Genomic DNA, 18843 nt, shown 5'->3' with positions numbered 1-18843 from the left:
TAGTCAAAATTTATGACTCATTATCTTAAATTCATTTCCTTAATGTGTCAGACCCTGTAATTTTATTTGTAGTATTTTTAATATTTGGGTTGAATTGTATATTGAAATCTTTACCTTTCATTTTCTTTCTTTTTTTTTCCCTGAGGCAATTGGGGTTAAGTGACTTGCCCAGGGTCACACAGTTAGACAGTGTCTGAGATCAGATTTGAACTCGAGTCCTCCTGACTTCAGGGCTGGTGCTCTATCCACTGCGCCACCTAGCTGCCCACTACCTTTCATTTTCTTAATCAGTGATTCCATTGTACAGATTATAGAAAACTATGATTTTGTTTTATCCTTAATGTGTATCACAAACATTCTAAAGCTGCCCTCAATTATATAATTAGGCTAATAGAGAATTCTTAATGAGACTTCACTTTTTCAATTGCATACTCCTAGTTTCCACATAAGTGGAAGTTCCCACAACTGACATTTTCTTTTCTTTATCTTTTATTTATATCATTTTCGTATTATCACTCCCACCTTAAACAGAGAAATCCTTGCAAGAAATGGCTGTATTTCCCCTATCTTCCTATCCTCAGCCATTGCTTGGCACAGTCTAAGGCAGTAAGAGAGAAAGAAACTGCCCATCTATGTTTGGAGAGGAAGTTGTTCAGTTAGAGCTCCATACATCAGAGAAATAGTAGATTTGAGGAAAAAAAAAAAAAAAAAAAACCAATAACCACAACAACACAATCACCACCACATCACAACAAAAACAACTAAAAATATCTATAACAAGTTATTCTTAATCATCCTTTGGTATAGCTTGGCATGCCTTCAATATTCAATTTAGAATTTGCTTGTTGACCTCTATTAATTATATCTCATTATTCCCCAAATAGCCCATTCTGCTTATATTTCATTATTTTAACAAAGTTATTATACTGATTTATACAATCCCTCCATTGTCCCTAATTTCAAAATATTCACGCCTTCTAACTTTCTACTACTCATTCATTTTCATCAATAGATGCTGAACATATATTGAAGTCTTTTGTCTAGGACACTATTGCCCTGGATACTAATACAAAGATTATACTAAAATTATTTTATTTATCATTCTTAATTTGCTTCCTTGATCATATCCAAAACATTTCTTTTTCAAGAGGGATCATTGTTGAAAATATACTATATTCTACTTGTAACAAAATGAATCTATTATTTTTAGATTATATTTAATTGATAATTATTTTAATTATTTAATATTGTAGAATTCTTTATTTGAAGATTAATCACTATAGCATTATTGACAGAAATGTTTTAGAAGGAAAGTTTTGTGAAAAAGAAGTTTTGACTACTAAAAATAATTCCAAAATTTTCTATATGTAATTTATCCCATTTTTCCTTCTAATTCAATTTTGAATACAATTTGTTATTCATCAGTAATAACAATAACAGATATATATGCTAATGTGATGATTTAATGGAGTGGGCATCCTAATGAATGTTATGGTCTGGACAATTGGCACTTTTCATCCATTTAGTTTTTCTTATATGGATTGCTAAGCTTGTATTATTGTAAAAATAAAAAATTACTATACAGTAAAAGTTTACAAATATTTTATGTGACAAAGTGTCCAACTGAGTAATCCTTGTGGCATTTTAAGACAGAACTTTTTAAATTTTTGCCACTCATGACCCCTTTTCTTTCAAGAATTTTTTACATGGCCCCATAAAATAAATAAACAAATCAAACATTTACTGATAATAAATCATAATTTCACGACTCTCACATCCAGTTATAAGACCCCATATGGGAATGCGAACCAAAGTTTAAGAAACTGAGTTCTAGGATATGAAGTAATGTATCCTCCATAAAAAAAGAGATATCTGAACGATTTACAGGTTTCCACATGAACTCTATACAAAGAATTCCACATGATACCAGAAAACACCTTTAGTTCTAGTTTTATTTCTTCCAATTATTTATTTCCTCTTTTATTCTGATCATCAGAAGTTCAATGAGTTGAATTAACTGTTTAATTTTTCTGTTTATTAGCAAAGTTATGAAAGACTCCTTGTCAAAGAAGATGTTTTCATCCTTTTCTTCCCTGTATTAATTTTAAATTTTTTGTGTTCAATATTACCAAAGAAATAAACTAATTTTTAAAAAGGAATTGTATCTTCCTTAACAATAAAGATGTGATTAACACTAGAAAATAATTTGTGAATGTCTTTTTTATTCCCTTCTTATAGGTTCATATATGACTAGCCTTCACATATTTATTTAAAAATAATAAAGTTGTTATATAAGTTCAAAGTTACTGCAGTCCATGATAAAATCTATTTTAGATAATAATGTCATCCATAAATTTTCCATTCTTTTGAAATTTTAACTTTCATTGATATCTTGTAAATAACCAATGCTTTCAAGTTGATGTTACTTTCAGGAAAGGATTTTTTCCAGGCATAATTCCTTCTATTTAGATTGTTTCCCTCGAGAGTTCAATTCCTGATGTGCCAATTCAACATCTTCTTATAGAATAATGGAGACTTCTATGGCATTTGATTGTAAAGGTGGTGGTTTTATTATTATTGAAAGTATTTCAATATATGCAGTTTCCCTGATAAGAGTTAAATAGCTTATGCTTATGTACTTCCAGTGATGTAGCACTCGCAATTTTTCAGGCAGTCTACTATGGTCATAGATAAATCTAATTGTCAATAATTTCTTCTATGCAATAAAAAAGGAGAATGTAATATTATTATTATCAATGATAGTATAGAAATTATAGTTTTAGTGATGTAAAGAACTCACAGATAAGGAAGCTCTCTCTACTAATATAGGTTGATATTTTCTTGGTATTATATAATCTTAGACAGATCATGAACATATCCATGGCCATATAACCTATGCAGAAAGAGATGCAACTGGAACCTTTATTTCCTAGTTTGGGACCACTTCTCTATACATGAGACTACAGGGAAGGTGATGATTATAATGATATTAACCATCTCAAAGTCCAGGATATTTCCAGTGACATGGGATTGTGGTAGATTATGGGATAATAACAATGACAAGGTAAGAGAATGTTAACCAGCATGATATCCAAGAAGAATTTTCATATTCTCTGAGACTACACCTGCAGTCCTTATAGGAACCAGAATATGATGATCCCTTGATCCCTAAGCATCATTACCACCATCATTTTCATCATCAATCTCATCATAGGTAGTATTTATATAATACTTTTATATAGATTTTCAAAGAGGTTTACAAATACATAATTTTATCCTCACAACAATCTTGTTATATAGATGGTATTATGTCCATTTAATAGATGAGTAAGCAGAGATATAAGGAGGTTGACTGACATATTCAACATCATCAAATTGAGGCTTGATTTGAACTCACATCTTCCTGAGTTCAGTTCCAGCACTACAACTACTGTATCATCTTGTTAGATCTAGCTAACTTAGAGATGAGAAAAGTGGATGGTAACAAATTAGTAGATATCATAGTCAAACTTAAAATGTAGGGCTTCTTTCTGTAGACCTACCAATTTCTTAATTAGGTTAGCAATCTGGCCAGTGTAATATGACTTCTATTCAGAATCAGATAGATGTAGGGGCAGAGGTTTAAGACCAATCCCACTAGAAATAATTGTGATGCTCAGGTTGACACAAAAACTGAGGAGCTAGTGGTGCTTCTTTATAAGTCTAACAAAATAAGAAGAAAAGTTATAGGAGAACAAATCAGAAATCCCAATATTTTAGCTGTTGGAATCACTTTAATGCAGGTGGTACTGATCATTAAAGTGAACAAACTATAAATATACTTCAAATAAATTGAAGATTAAAATGTCTATTATGAAATATAACAAAATTAGAAATAATTTCATAAGGAAGGTTTTCATATTACTTTTTGTGTGCATGTATTTTTGTTAAAACTATCCAAATGCAACATTAATGTATTATTAGAGAGTATAGGAACATCAAAAGACATAATTCTATTGTTACAACTTAGATAAAATTAAATTAAATCCAAGGCTGTTGAAATCTTAAAAATGAAAAATTGAATACTCATAGGTCATTAAAGTACTTATTACTCAAATTATAGAAAATTTACCAAATAATAAGAAGGGTGAAAACACAATACAAAATCTTAAATTATTTTTAGAAGAAGTTGTATACTTGGAATGGATTTTCTAAAATAAAAAGTTTGTTTAGAGTTTTATCACATGGATAGAAAAAGGAGATTCATACTGAAAATGTTTTAAAAAGTTTGCCTTCTGTATGACTATAATAAACAGAAAGTATAAACCACATTTCAGGACATTCACACAATAATACATATAGCAATTATCATCATGGCAAAAGGCATATTAGAATAAGTAGAGCTAACAAGGGATAAAAAAATGAAACTAAATATAATCCTCCATGGGAAAAAAATGAGTATTCAGTGAAATAGGAGACTTTCAAGAATTTCTGATTAAAAAAAAGAAAACATGATGAGTAGAAAATTTGACAAATGCTATATTCATTATTAGGCAGCTTATTGACATCAAACAGACCTAGATTCAGGAAGATTCTTCTTTCTGAGTTCAAATGCAGCCTCAGATATTTGCTGGCTGGGTAACCTAAGACAAATCATTTGCCTCCATTTCCTCATCTGTAAAATGAGCTGAAGAAAAAAGTAGCAAACTAGTCTGGTATCTTTGCTCATAAAAACTTAAAACAGGAATCATAGTGAATTGGACATGACAAAAAATGACAACAAAAAATAAGGGTAACATATTCTTTATTACATGTAGTACAATATGTTCATAAATACACAAATGCCTATAAGAAAATAATATATTGAATGAGCAGCAAAAAGACTGTCAAAAAGTTCTGGGAATATAATGAACAGTATACTATTGATTGTGTAATTGTTAAATAAGATACCCCAAAACTTTATATTATTCATATTATTTCTGTAGATAACCTCAAAACCTCTTTTTCTTCTTTATGTCCTTGGCTTATTCACATGTTGAAAGTATAGAAAGAATACCAGCATTAATTTCCATGGTGAAAATTCTTTAAAAATAATAACACAATGTCAAGAGTAATTGACATTAAATATTCATTTTCTTTCAGAGGTAAATTTAAAATCTCTTATTATTCTGACTAATTTAAATCCATTATCATTTTTCTTAAACAAAACTGAGATCTTCTAATCTAAAGAGGAAGTTGTATGAAAATTTTAAAATAAACTGTCCCCATGGTCAACATGGAATACTTCTCAAGTATGATGTAATCTTCTTGAACACAGGGACTGTTTCATTTGTTCCAGAACAGTTCCAGATGTAGTGGTTAAGAATGATTCTACAGAGGTGTTAATGCTTTGTTGTTGTCATTGTTATTAGCATTTTGTCTTTATCTTTATTATATTGATAACATCAAAATTGTTCTAAGTAATTTTTCCTGCTACTGCTCTTTTATATTTCATATTCTATAGTCCATTGCACTGTTGGATAAAATAACTGTTTTTTTTTTTTTTAAGTAGACTAAATATATTTAGATGTAAATTCTTATTATAGGGCTTACTGAAATAATGCACAGCACCACTCTGGTAATAGAAAAACAGTTTGGTCTTTGATAAAGAAGTAGTTCCCCTATAGTATGTTGCTTAAGTTTTCTAGAATATTTTTGTTCAGTATTGTTATCTGGAGATTTCATCTGTAGGTCCATTAGAGATGTAATGTGCTTCTGAGTTATATTTCTGACTACTAAGTCATTTTTTGCCAGGTATTTTGTAAGTGATAAATTTCAACAGTCCTCAGTAATATTTGACTCAGTTCCTATCATTTCCTTCCATAATCTATTTTGGTCAAAAAACTCCTAAAGAGTATTCTTATCAATTTCTGGAAGCAGTGAACTGTCCCCAAATTTCCATCATTTATTCACTTTTTCTCTACTTTTCCAAATTTCTTTAAAATCTTTTTGAAATCTATAATAGTTTATCTGAATCAATTCCTAACTTCTTATTTTATGACTGAATTCTATTAAGAAGTAGTCTATATTTTTCCATAGTTGTCGCAAGATCTGTATGGAATTCAAAGCCACACTGACTATCACAGAGTGTTTAATAAATATTTATGGTTTGAATTTATGATATATATCAAATGATATTAATTTGCTGCCTTTTTATTATATTGATTTAGAACCCACTGGTTTCTGATGTTGCATATATTCTTTTATCTGGTATTGATCCCCTTTTTGGATGTTTATGTGTTTTTATCATATATATATATATATATATATATACATATTTATTTATTTATTCAGGGTTTTTTTTTCCTATTACTCTTTGACTTCTCTTTTTTTTTTTTTCTTATATTACTCACCAATTTAACTTTGGGTCCTCCAACTGTATGGACAAATGTCCTCCTGTGACTGGGTTGCTCTTGTCCTTAGCCTTCTCACTTTGAGGGTTTTGAAGGTTATCGTGTTCAGAAACCTTTTTTGAGTAATTTCAAAAGAGTGAAGAATGATCCCAGTTGATCTTCTGATTCTCTTTTCACATGGTCCAAATCACTGCTATCTTCTAACTTGTGATTTTAAACACTGTTCAGAACCCCAGTCTGAATACTTTGTCTTCTCTTTTAATTCTTCATGTAACTGCACAGAATCAATTTTTGCTGACTATAGCTGTTTAGTCTGTTGGATAATTGGGAAAATTTCCATCCCGGCATCTGTAAACTATCATAAGCCTATAATTTTGCTTAAATTCATCAGCCAAAAATTTTTAGGAGGACATTAAACTTTGCTCTAAGTGACAATATTTTCTGATATTATTTTATTGTATCACTTACTTTAGGCACTTTCCTATCAATTTAGGTGAGTAATGTGCTATCACTTATAATAAGTAATGTAAAACATATTTCCACTTTAGCCATGACACAAAAAAGATAAATAAACTAAAAAAGAATTAGAGTTTATCAGTTCTCTCTGAAGGTGTATAGCATTTTTCTTCATGATCCCCTTGGAATAATCTTGGACCATTATATTAATCAGAGCACCTAATTCTTTCATAGTTGATCATCCTTAAACTATTGCTGTTACTATTCACAATTATGTCCTGGCTCTGCTTACTTTACTTTGTATCAGTTCATGTAAGTTTTGTTAGTTTTTTTTTTTTTAAGCATATCCTGCTTATCATTTATTATAGCACAGCAGTATTCCATCACAAACATATACCACAACATGTCCAACCAGTCCTCAATTGATATACATTCTTCAATTTTAAGTTCCTTGCCATGACAAAGAAAGCAACTATGAATGTTTTTATACATGTAGGGCTTCCCCCGCCCTCCCCTGCCCTCTTCCCCCCTTCCTTTTTTTCTTTAATCACTTAAGGATAATGACCAATAGTGGTGTGAGTTTTTTTCAAAGGGTATGAAGTTTTATAGTCCTTTTGGTCAAAGTTTCAAATTGTTATCCAGGAGGGTTAGACCATTTCACAACACCTATACCAGTAGATTAATGTCCCTATATTTTCATATCCTCTTCAGCATTTATCCTTTTCTTTTTTCTGATAGTTAGATAATCTGACAAGCATGAGGTGGTACTTCAGAGTTGTTTTATTTGAATTTCATTAATTAACAAAAAATATTTTTACTACAAATAGATTTGATTTTTAAAAGTATCTTTTGACTATAAATGGCTTTGGTTTTTCTTCTGAAACTACTTGTTTATATTTCACTTTATTTCATTAATCTATTAAGGAAAGGTTTTTATTTTTATAACTTTAGATCAGTTATCAATATATTTGAGAAATTAAACCTTTACCAGAGAAACTTGCTGTTATTTTCTCCCAGTTTATTGTTTTCCTTTTATTTTTGGATGCATTGATTGTGATTATGAAAAACTTTTGTATTATTTACAAAGGAAAAAAATACATTCAGATCTTTCCTATATCTTATTTGATCATAGATCTTTCTTAGCCATAGAACTTACAGGTAGGTTTTTTTTTTTTTAATCCTATCCATTTTGGTTATGATATAACTTTTTTATCTAAATCATGTACACATTTTGATCTTATCTTGGCATAAAATGTGAGATGTTCATTTATGATTAGTTTCTTTCAAACTGCTTTTCAGTTTTCACATTAATTTTTGTCACATGGTAAGTTTTTACTCCAAAGACTTGGATCTTTGATTCTGTCAAACACTACCCATATTTTTTTGACAAATTACACTGAATATTGTTGGATATGTTATTCTAGGATTTAGATCTAAGTTTCTTTCACTTTCAGAATGTTATATTCCATGACGTCTGCTCCTTTAACTTGTGAGCTGCCAAATCTTGCATAATCGTATAAATCCACCATATTTTAATTATTTCTTTCTAGTTCCTTTATTGTTTTCTTTTTCACACAGAAACTCTGGAATTTAGCTACAATATTTCTTGGAGTTTTTATTTTGATGTTGTTTTTAAGAGGTAATTGATTCTTTCAATTTGTATTTTCCCTCTCTTTCTAAAGTTTGGGGGCTATTTTCATTATAGGTTTTTAAAATAATATCTAGGTGTTCTTTCTCTCTGTCTCTCAGTCTCAGTCTCTGTGTCTGTCTCTATCTCTGTCTCTGTCTCTCTCTATCTTTAAGCTTTCAAGTAATCCAAAACTTATTTCTCCTCAATCCATTATTCAGGTTAGTTTTTTTTTTTTCTTTCTGGTGAAATATGTCACCTTTCCTTATTTTTTTTGTCTTTTGTTTTGTTTTCTATTATCTCATGGAGTCATTAGGTTCCAACTGACAAATTGTGATTCTTCAAGAATTATTTTCTTTAATGAATTTTTCAATATCTTTTCTGTTTGGCAATTCTTTATGCAGTTCTTTTCTTCAGTGTATTCTCATGCTTCTTTTACTGTCTGGCCACTTCTGCTTTTTAATTGTGATTTTATTCAATACTATTGTACCTATTTTCCTACTAAGTGTATTATCTTTTTATACTATTCTTACATCACTCTCATTTTTCCCCATCTTTTTTTTTCTTTTCTTATTTCTTTCTTCTGTTCAGTCAGGATTTTTTGTTGTCTTTGTGTCAAATTTGCATTTCTTCACTTGAAGCCTTTTTTTCTTTTTATTGTTATTATGTTGCTGTCTTCTAAATGCATCTTAATCTTTGCTATTATCAAGTAGCCTTTTACAGGCAATTTCCTCTTTTATTGTTGATTCATTTTTCTAGCCTATTTTTTGACTTTGAATTTTATGTTAAAGCCGGAATCTGCTCAGTAGGGAGTGGGAAGGTACCACCCCAAGATTCAGGATTTTTTGCATTTTTGTTTTCAGAGCTACTTTTGAAGGTGTGTAAGTTTTTGGGCCTCCCAAATTGGTATGATCTGGAAATGGTCATTTTTCTCCTTAGTCTGCACTCTGGTTTTTACCTAGGAAGGAATTTGTTCCTTTATGACACACATTCTAACACTTTTTTTTTTTTTTTTTATAACTTTAACTATCACAAAGGTCCCTACTACTTGGGACCAACTACAAATACTCCTCTCTAATCTTTAACTGCAATATAGCTTTGCACATGGGCAATGGAGTTTTCATACAGTTTTAGTAATGCATCTAGTTCTAGGAATGGGTCCTTTATAATTTTTTTTCCAGTTATCTGACCCCCTATGGTTCCTGGACTGAGAATTCCTTAAGGTGATGCTACAACTGTTGCCTGCTCTAAAATCTACTGTTGATGTTGCTGCCACATTTTGGGCTAACTTCCCTCCACCCACTTTATTTCTAACATTCTAAGTTGTGTTGGGTTAGAAAAATGTCTCATCTCAATGTTTACTTTGATTGCGCCTCTCTAGAATTCAATTTAAAACATTATTTTTAAATTGCATAAAGGGGAATGATGACAGAAAAGTCTTTGGAGAGAATAATCATGAATTACTTTGTTAATTCATGACATGACCCCAAATGGGAACTCACCTATCAGAAGAGAATATCAAAGGGCAAAGGCAAATTCAGGGTGGAATACCTGCTAGGAAAGTCTAGAGAGTCTGGAGCAAGATAATTTAAGAAGTGAACATGTTGGTCTGAGAACTTCCTCACATGGAAACCCCAGGCAGGAATTCAGGAATTGGGAGTGAAAGCTGTAGGGGTAAAAGTAAATCCAGAGGGAAAAGCTTTCCTTATCTCTGGAGAGACAGGTCAGCAATACAATTTATCTCATGATACACTCTGTGCCTGATTAGCTCAACTAGCCTTATTCACAGAGTCCTTACCATTTTTTGGCAGATAGCTTTGTCGGGAAAACTATTCAGCCAATCCATTCTGTTTCTGTGGTTCTATCTATATTCTATACTCTATATATCTCAGTTTTTATGTTTATGTGTATCTTCATTATGGATAAAAGATTGAAAACCTCTTTCAAAAGTTCCCAAAAGTCATTAATCAAGATTTTATTGAGGATCTTCCATGTTACTTTTCATCAATATTCTTATGATTACTAATGCTACTGCAATTATTGGTATTAATGCAGCAAAGGCAGTACCAATCAGTACTTTTTGCACTATCAGACTTCATATAAACAACTTTTTATTTTGAAAATATATGCATGGATAAATTTTCAATATTGACCTTTGCAAAACCTTGTGTTCCAAATTTTCCCCCTTCCACCTACTACCTGCTCTAGATGGTAAGCAACCCAATATGTGTTGAATATATGTTAAATCCAATATATGTAAACATATTTATACAATTATCTTGCTGCACAAGAAAAATAAAATCAAAAAGGAAAAAAATGAGAAAAAACAAAATGCAAGCAAACAACAACAAAAAGAGTGAGAATTCTATTTTGTGATCCACATTCAGTTCCCACAGTCCACTCTCTTAAGATGGCTCTCCATCACAAGACTATCGGAACTGGTCTGAATCACTTCATTATTAACAAAAGTCATGTCTATCATATATAATCATCATATAATCTTGCTATTGTCATGTACAATGATCTCCTGGTTCTGCTCATTTCATTCAGCATCAGTTCATGTAAATCTCTCCAGGCCTTTCTGAAGTCATCCTCCTGATCATTTCTTAAAAAACAATAATATTCCATAACATTCATATACCATAACTTATTCAGCCATTTTCCAATTGATGGGCATCCATTCAGTTTCCAGTTTCTTACCATTATAAAAATGGGCTTCCACAAACATTTTTGCACATGTGAGTCCCTTTCCCTCTTTTTACGATTTGTTTGAGATATAAGCCCAGTAGAGTTAATGCTGGATCAAAGAGTATACACAGTTTGATAGATAGGTCTTTAGGCATAGTTCTTAATTGCTTTCCAGAATGGTTGGATCAGTTCACAACTCCACCAACAATGTAGCAGGGGCCCTCAAACTTTTTAAATAGGGGGCCAGTTCACTGTCCCTCAGACTGTTGGAGTTCCAGACTATAGTAAAAACAAAAACTTTGTTTTGTGGGCCTTAAATAAGGAAACTTCATAGCCCTGGGTAAGGGGATTAAACATCCTCAGCTGCTGCATCTGGCCTGTGGGCCGTAGTTTGAGGACCCCTGAAGAGTGTCTCAGTTTTCCCACATCCCCTCCAACATTCAAGACCGTTTATTTTAAATTAACATTGTAATAACTAATTCACGTTTGTAAATTACTTTATGCTTAGTTTTTGTCTGGAGAATAGAACTTCTAAATATATAATTGCCAAATGATTGAATATCATTTTAATTTACTGTCTTCTTTATATCACTAAAACAAAACCAAAAGGCTCAGGACCTTATCCATTTTTTGAATACTGGAGTAATCTTTCCTTTTTCTGAGGCTCCCAATTGCTGTTCTCCTTATTGCCATAATGATTCAAGAATCAATGATAGTGGCTCAATCCACACATTTCTCCATTTCTTGGAATATAGTTCATCTTGGAATATGATCTCATTTTCATTTTTATTATTAATAATAATGTTATTATTCCATAGCAACACATCTGGAACTCTCATGTATCCAGGAAAAAGAGGTAATTGGTATTGCACGTGTGTGGTGAGCTTTTTCTTCTCAAAACGCAGCCAGGTGATAAAAGTTCAGATCTTTTATTGTCCCAATATAGCCCGGTTAGCTTAGAGCCCTATCTCTCTGCTTGGTTCCAAGAGCTCTCTCCGAATGTCACCAAATCCAAAGGTCTGGTCCTTCAGCCTCTGCCTCAGTTTTCTTCAGCCTCCAGCCAGCTCCAACTCTTCATGTCATTCCGCTGAAATCTCGACTTGTAGCATCTTCACTCTCCGAAGAACACTTCTGCCACCAGCCAGCCAAGTGGAAAATATTCTGCCTTGCCTCGGAGAGAGGGCTTCTGGCGTAACTCTACTGAAATCTGACCGAGAGCTTCTGTCTGTTTCTTTTATCCAAGAGGGAGGAATTGTGGGATACGAGAGAGAGGGATTATGGGTTTTCTCCCATAGTGCTCTCTGGCCCAACGAGCTTCAAGGGAGGTGTGAACTCATTGAACTTAGTTCTACTTAGTACCTTGTTTCAGGTTCTGCCCAAAACATCTTCTTGTAAGATTAGATCAACTCTAATTAGTTAGCAGTTAGTAAGGATTCCAACATCTCCCCCTTTCTTTTGTTTTAAAACATAGGGGGTTTCTGAAGGGGTACACATAAATCCATCAATATGGGCCAGAACTTTGTAACAGATATACATGGTATACATAAATCCATCAATATGGGAGGCATTATACATAATTTACAAAAGCACACAGCAATATAACACAGGCTAGTGGTAATGTAACAAATAACATGAATCAACATGAAAATTTAACTACTGCAAAAGTCTCATCAACAATCTTTCATCTCAAGAAATCCAATGATTCTTGCAATTGCTTAAAATACATAAGCACATAGTAATATAACACAGGCAAGTAGTAATGTAACAACATAAATCGACCTGAAAATTTACAAATGTCCATAAGTCCTAGAAATAGTCCATAAGGAATCCATTGTCCATTAGTTCATGTGCCAGGAATCTAATAATTCCTGTAAGCTCTGAAGTACTGCAAAAGTCTCATCAACAATTTTTCATCTCAGGGAACCCAATGATTTCTGAAGATTTTAAGAATCCTTTTGACAGTCTCATTGTCAGCCATCTGATTCTTTCTTCATCTGTGGAAATATAAGCAGATCCTCTTCCCCAAGCACTTAACCTATCTAATTCTCTTCTATTTACCACTTTTGGGATTTCTCCTCATCATCTGGTAATTACATTGGAGCTGTTTGCATTGGATATTGTCTTGTTGTCTTAAAAGGCCTGTATTCTTCCCAACTGTAATCCTGATTGCTTTTCTGTTGGTTGATGACATCAGAGTTCTGAATTTCTAAAGTCTCTCTGGGTGTAACTTCAACTGCTATCATGCCCCACCTGTCTTTTGATTGATACTTTAGAGCTGGGCCCTACCTCTCCTTCCTCTGGGTCAATATACATTTAGAGGCCCAATGAAAGCCTCGGTTACATTTTGGACATGGGGTTTTGGGTTTTCTCTCACCCTGTCTTCTCACTCTATCTCCATTTCTACATTGGGCTCTCAAATGTCCAACTTTTCCGCAATGAAAACATCGACGAGTTTCTCTAGAATTCCTCTGCCAAGAAGGACCTTGTCTTTCCAAGTTCACCATAGTCTGGGCATAATAAGCATTTGTGCCCACTGTGGCACAGTGTCTAATGATTTCTTCTAAAGGAGCATCTTTGTCTAGCCCCCATATAATTCTTTTGCAAACCTCATTGGCATTTTCCTTAGCCAAATGTTTAGTCATTATTTCTGTTGCTGCATTGTCTCCAATGGTTCTTATTACAGCTGTTTGTAAACGTCCCACAAAATCTGCAAAAGGTTCATTGAGACCTTGCTCTATTTTTGTGAAAGCATTATTTCCATCTTTCTGTCCAGGGAGAGAATTCCAAGCTTTTATTGCAGCCTTAGAAATTTGCTCATAGACTGTTATGGGATAATAAATCTGTTCTGAACTCTCTGCATACTGACCTTCACCAGCTAGTTGGTCAAAAGTGATTTGTACAACAGCTCCTTTTTGCCTATTGCGTCCCAAATTAAAAGGAGTGTATTTTCTCTCTTTTTGACCTGAGAAGTTGAGCTCTTCAATCACAGGATATGCATTTATAAAATCAGATATATCTTCTTCTTCATTTTTTGCCTTAATTAATGCTTTTTCTAATCTTGTTAAATTCTGCTTTACAGGAGAAGCTGACTGTGTTTCTGTCTCTCTCCCTCCCCCTTGTTCCACCCATGAAGGGTTAATTGCGGGGGGAGGGTCATGAGATGTGGAATCACCTAATTCCTCCTGCTGTAAAGTATCATATTCCGAATTGTAATTAACTCCATTCTCATCTGATTCATCCTCCTTTTCACCTAGTAAAGTTGGCACTTTTTCCTCCTGTACTTTCCTTTTCATCATTCTATCACTTAAATAACTTCTTATAGCCAATTGTATTACATTATATGTATTAATTATTGAGTTAGGCCCATTTTTATCATAGAATTGACAAAGATCCTCTCCAACCAATTTCCATTCATTTAGATCTAATTCCTTATCAAGAGAGAAACAAGGACATATGTCCTTTACAGTTTGTAAAAGTTCAGTGATTTGCTGTAAACTTATAATTAAACCTTGGCTTTTCATAATTTTGACAATGCTCTCTAAACATTTTCCTTGAACAGAAACAGGCTGTTTTCTAAATATCTGTCCCATCTTAGCTGAAATTCTACTTTAACTCTTTTAACAAAATTTCTTTGTTGTACTCACTCTAATTTCTGGGTTGAAGAGTCTTTTCCACTGGATCAGGATCAGAGGCTTTTCCACTTGAATCAGGATCGGAGCTTTTCCACTGAAATCCACTGAGGGGTCTGTTTGTCCCACGTTCAGGGCGCCAAAATGTGGTGAGCTTTTTCTTCTCAAAACGCAGCCAGGTGATAAAAGTTCAGATCTTTTATTGTCCCAATATAGCCCGGTTAGCTTAGAGCCCTATCTCTCTGCTTGGTTCCAAGAGCTCTCTCCGAATGTCACCAAATCCAAAGGTCTGGTCCTTCAGCCTCTGCCTCAGTTTTCTTCAGCCTCCAGCCAGCTCCAACTCTTCATGTCATTCCGCTGAAATCTCGACTTGTAGCATCTTCACTCTCCGAAGAACACTTCTGCCACCAGCCAGCCAAGTGGAAAATATTCTGCCTTGCCTCGGAGAGAGGGCTTCTGGCGTAACTCTACTGAAATCTGACCGAGAGCTTCTGTCTGTTTCTTTTATCCAAGAGGGAGGAATTGTGGGATACGAGAGAGAGGGATTATGGGTTTTCTCCCATAGTGCTCTCTGGCCCAACGAGCTTCAAGGGAGGTGTGAACTCATTGAACTTAGTTCTACTTAGTACCTTGTTTCAGGTTCTGCCCAAAACATCTTCTTGTAAGATTAGATCAACTCTAATTAGTTAGCAGTTAGTAAGGATTCCAACACACGTGCTATATATTTTTTAATGTCCTACATAAAATTCTCTTAGATATTGTGATATCCTCTGTTTTTGTATTTGTATCAGGCCCCATGACTTTATGTTCACATTTTCCTTGAATTTCTAGAATGATATGATTTATGAAACTATTTAAGGAAGCAGTAATGTATTGTTATTCTATAGACATTTTAGTTAAATTAATGTATGTATGCATACACATGTATGTGCATAAACTGGTGAATGTGTTTGTTTCTGTCTTTGGGATTCTGTCTTACCAGCCATCTGACCTTGAGAAACCTCTCATCTAAACATTTCAAGTTCCTTATCGATAGAATGAAAGGGTGGGTTATGATTCTTAAATCCTATTTCTGCTTTCATAGTCTGTGAATATATTCACTCATTTCAAAGATTCCTAGTGAGCCCGAGACAGTTGTTCCTTTATAAACAGATGGCCACTAATGAGATTGCTGTTGTCCCTTACCTGTAATTTCTAATTATACAACATAAAAACAAATTTACCTTTAATTCAATTAAATGGTAATGAGTTTAGGTAATAATACATGAGCATATTACTGCAGATGAGGTTGGGTATTATTGGACAATATTTGTATTTCATTTGATCCTTTGAGGTGTTTTTGAACTCTTTAAAAATATCATCTACATGCCCTGATCTAATGATTGTGAAGGGTGGATGAAGAGGCAAACACATTCTCAGAAGAGGGATTATTATGAAGGAAAAGTTCAGAGGGACTTTTACAAGTCAATACAAGAGGCTTAGCAAACTTTAAATACCTTTCCTCTTTAGAAAATATTCTAACTTCTCTGGTTTTCTTGAAGTCACAGATAAAATCCTGTCTTCTTGGGGTTAGAAAGAGGGGGTAATGGTGGAAAATTCTAGTGCCTTCTGTCCATTAATTATTTTTAATTTATCCTATGTGGCTTGTTTGTACATGACTATTTTTATTTTTTTCCCCTATTAGACTATTTGAAGTCAGGGATTATCTTTTGATTTTCTTTTAATTTCTAGTGCTTGGCCCTGTGCCTGGAACTTAATAGTTGCTTAATACATTTTTATTGACTTACAGAGAAATAGGGAAATGAGATGAGGGATGAAATAGTTTTTTGGGGGGTGACATTTCTGAAAAGCAATGTGGAATTGTCCTGATACAAATGAGAGTAGTTCAAACAATTTATGTCTATGTGTGCTGTGAAAAAGAAATTTAACTTTTTTTGATTCTCCTTAAAGATTAGAACTTGGAAGAATGGGTAAAAACATTAAGGATACAGATTTTGACTTGATATAAATAAACCAAAGCAGTCTAACCAATAGGGGTGTTTAAAAAGGGAGTGAGATGATTGCTTTGGGAAGTAAGGAATTTTCTGTCACTGGACATTTCTTAGAAGAGCTGGAGAGTCTCCCTGATTAAGGAGATTGTTAATGAGGTATATGTTGAATTTAGTGAATTTTACTGTCTGGTCCAACTATAAATTACCTAATCCCAAATATTCAAGAAAATGATAACAGAGAAAGAAAGGCAGCGAATGAAAGAAGAGAGATAAAAGGATTCTTTAGAAAATATTTGTTGATCCAAGGCAATCCCAATAGACTTTGGACAGAAAATGCCATCTGCATCCAGAATAAGAACTGTGGAGATTGAATATAAATTAACACATTATATTCTTTTTTCTGTTTTTTTTTCTCTTCCTTGTTCTTTTCCTTTTGTACTAATTTTTCTCTACCAATATGATTCATAAATCAATGTGTATTAAAAATAAATTAAAAAGAAAATATTTGTAAAGTGGAACTGACATCTGCTAATGAGAAGAAGCCCTCTGTCATTCCCAAACCCTGATTCCCAACCTCTCTCTCTCTCTCTCTTACACCCAGACATACTCTTCCTTAACAAAGATATAGAGGATATTCCAAGCTAAATTCAGATGAGGAAAGCCAGTCAGTCAGCCTTAGTCAATTTTCCAGCCTTAAAAAGATGAATAGAGAGGTCTGTTGACTTTAGGGATGTGGATCTTGCTGGAAAGTCAGAAGGGTAGCAGATGGGATGGGGTGTACTCTATAGCCTATGGATTGAAACAGGGCACCAAAGAGAGATCTCAGGGGGTCCCTGAGCAAGTGTTGTGTGAAGAAATGGATGTCCTCTGGCATCTCTGCTGCACAACAGTGGATCACAAATCCAGGACACAGACCAGTGACCATACGTATTACTCTAGGAATAAATTTTGGGAAAGAATAGCAATGTCTTTCTAATCCATAGAATCCCAGACCAAAAAAGTTACTCTGCTGTGAACTGGCAGAACCTTTAAGTAAGTCCACAGTGAATGAGTCAAATAACATTCCACCCAAACTCCCACCCAGACAATTTGATGGACCCAACCCCCTGCCAGGAACTTGCAGAATTCAAACCAGCAGGGCTGTGAACAGACTTCTCCCTATATTATATCACTTAAGGATCACTAAAAATCCTTGGTCCTGGAGATGTGATAGCAGTGGAATAATAAGAAGCCAGATATTCTCCATCGGCACTTCTCCCATCCTCACCAAAGCCAATAAGTAGACTAGAATTCTAAAGTCAAAAAGTAGACTTGAAGGATCAGCAAACAAAAAAGGAATTTGACTGTAAAGAGCTATTCTGGTGAAAGAGAAACTTAAAATACAAAACACAAGAAAATGACAAAAGCATTTATAACCAAAGCATATCTCTATGCTTTTTCATTGGTCACTCCTCATGTTTGGAGGGCTCTGCCTCTTTACCTCTGTTGTTGAGTTCTCCTGCCTCCCTTTAGCATCTACCTTAAATTCTACCTTCCAGCCCCCACTGTCTTTCCCTTTAATATAGATCACCTTCTCTCTAATCTGTATATATTTTATGTTAGAATCCTTATAAGCTGTTAAGTCATTAGAATTGATAGAGACAATAATGATCTAATTTAGCATGGTTCAGTATCACTGATCTGATCTTACAAGGAGATGTTATGGGCCAGAACTTGAAACAAGGTACTAAGTGGAACTGATAGAAACAATGCTTGTGTTCACACCTTTAGAGAGTTCATATAAGCAAGAAGCTCTTAGGGCTACAGAGCACTCTGGGACAGACACTCTGAGAAGCACTCTGGGAGATACAGAAGCCCACAAGCCCACTCTTGGAGGTGGAGTCAGATTCATTCCAACTTTCACCTTGGTGCTGGCTGGAGACATTTGGAAGAAGAGAAGCTGAAGCTGGCAGAGGCAAAAGATTAGCCACAAGAGGTCTTGGAACCAAGTTGAGAGAGGCCTTTAAGAAAGCTACCCAGGTCCAAGGAAGGAGAAGATAAATGTTTGGATTTTATCATCTGGCTGCATTTGAAGTGATTAT

Source organism: Antechinus flavipes, chromosome 1 (assembly GCF_016432865.1).
Source record: "Antechinus flavipes isolate AdamAnt ecotype Samford, QLD, Australia chromosome 1, AdamAnt_v2, whole genome shotgun sequence".
NCBI lineage: Eukaryota > Metazoa > Chordata > Mammalia > Dasyuromorphia > Dasyuridae > Antechinus > Antechinus flavipes.
This window is presented reverse-complemented; position numbering follows the sequence as displayed.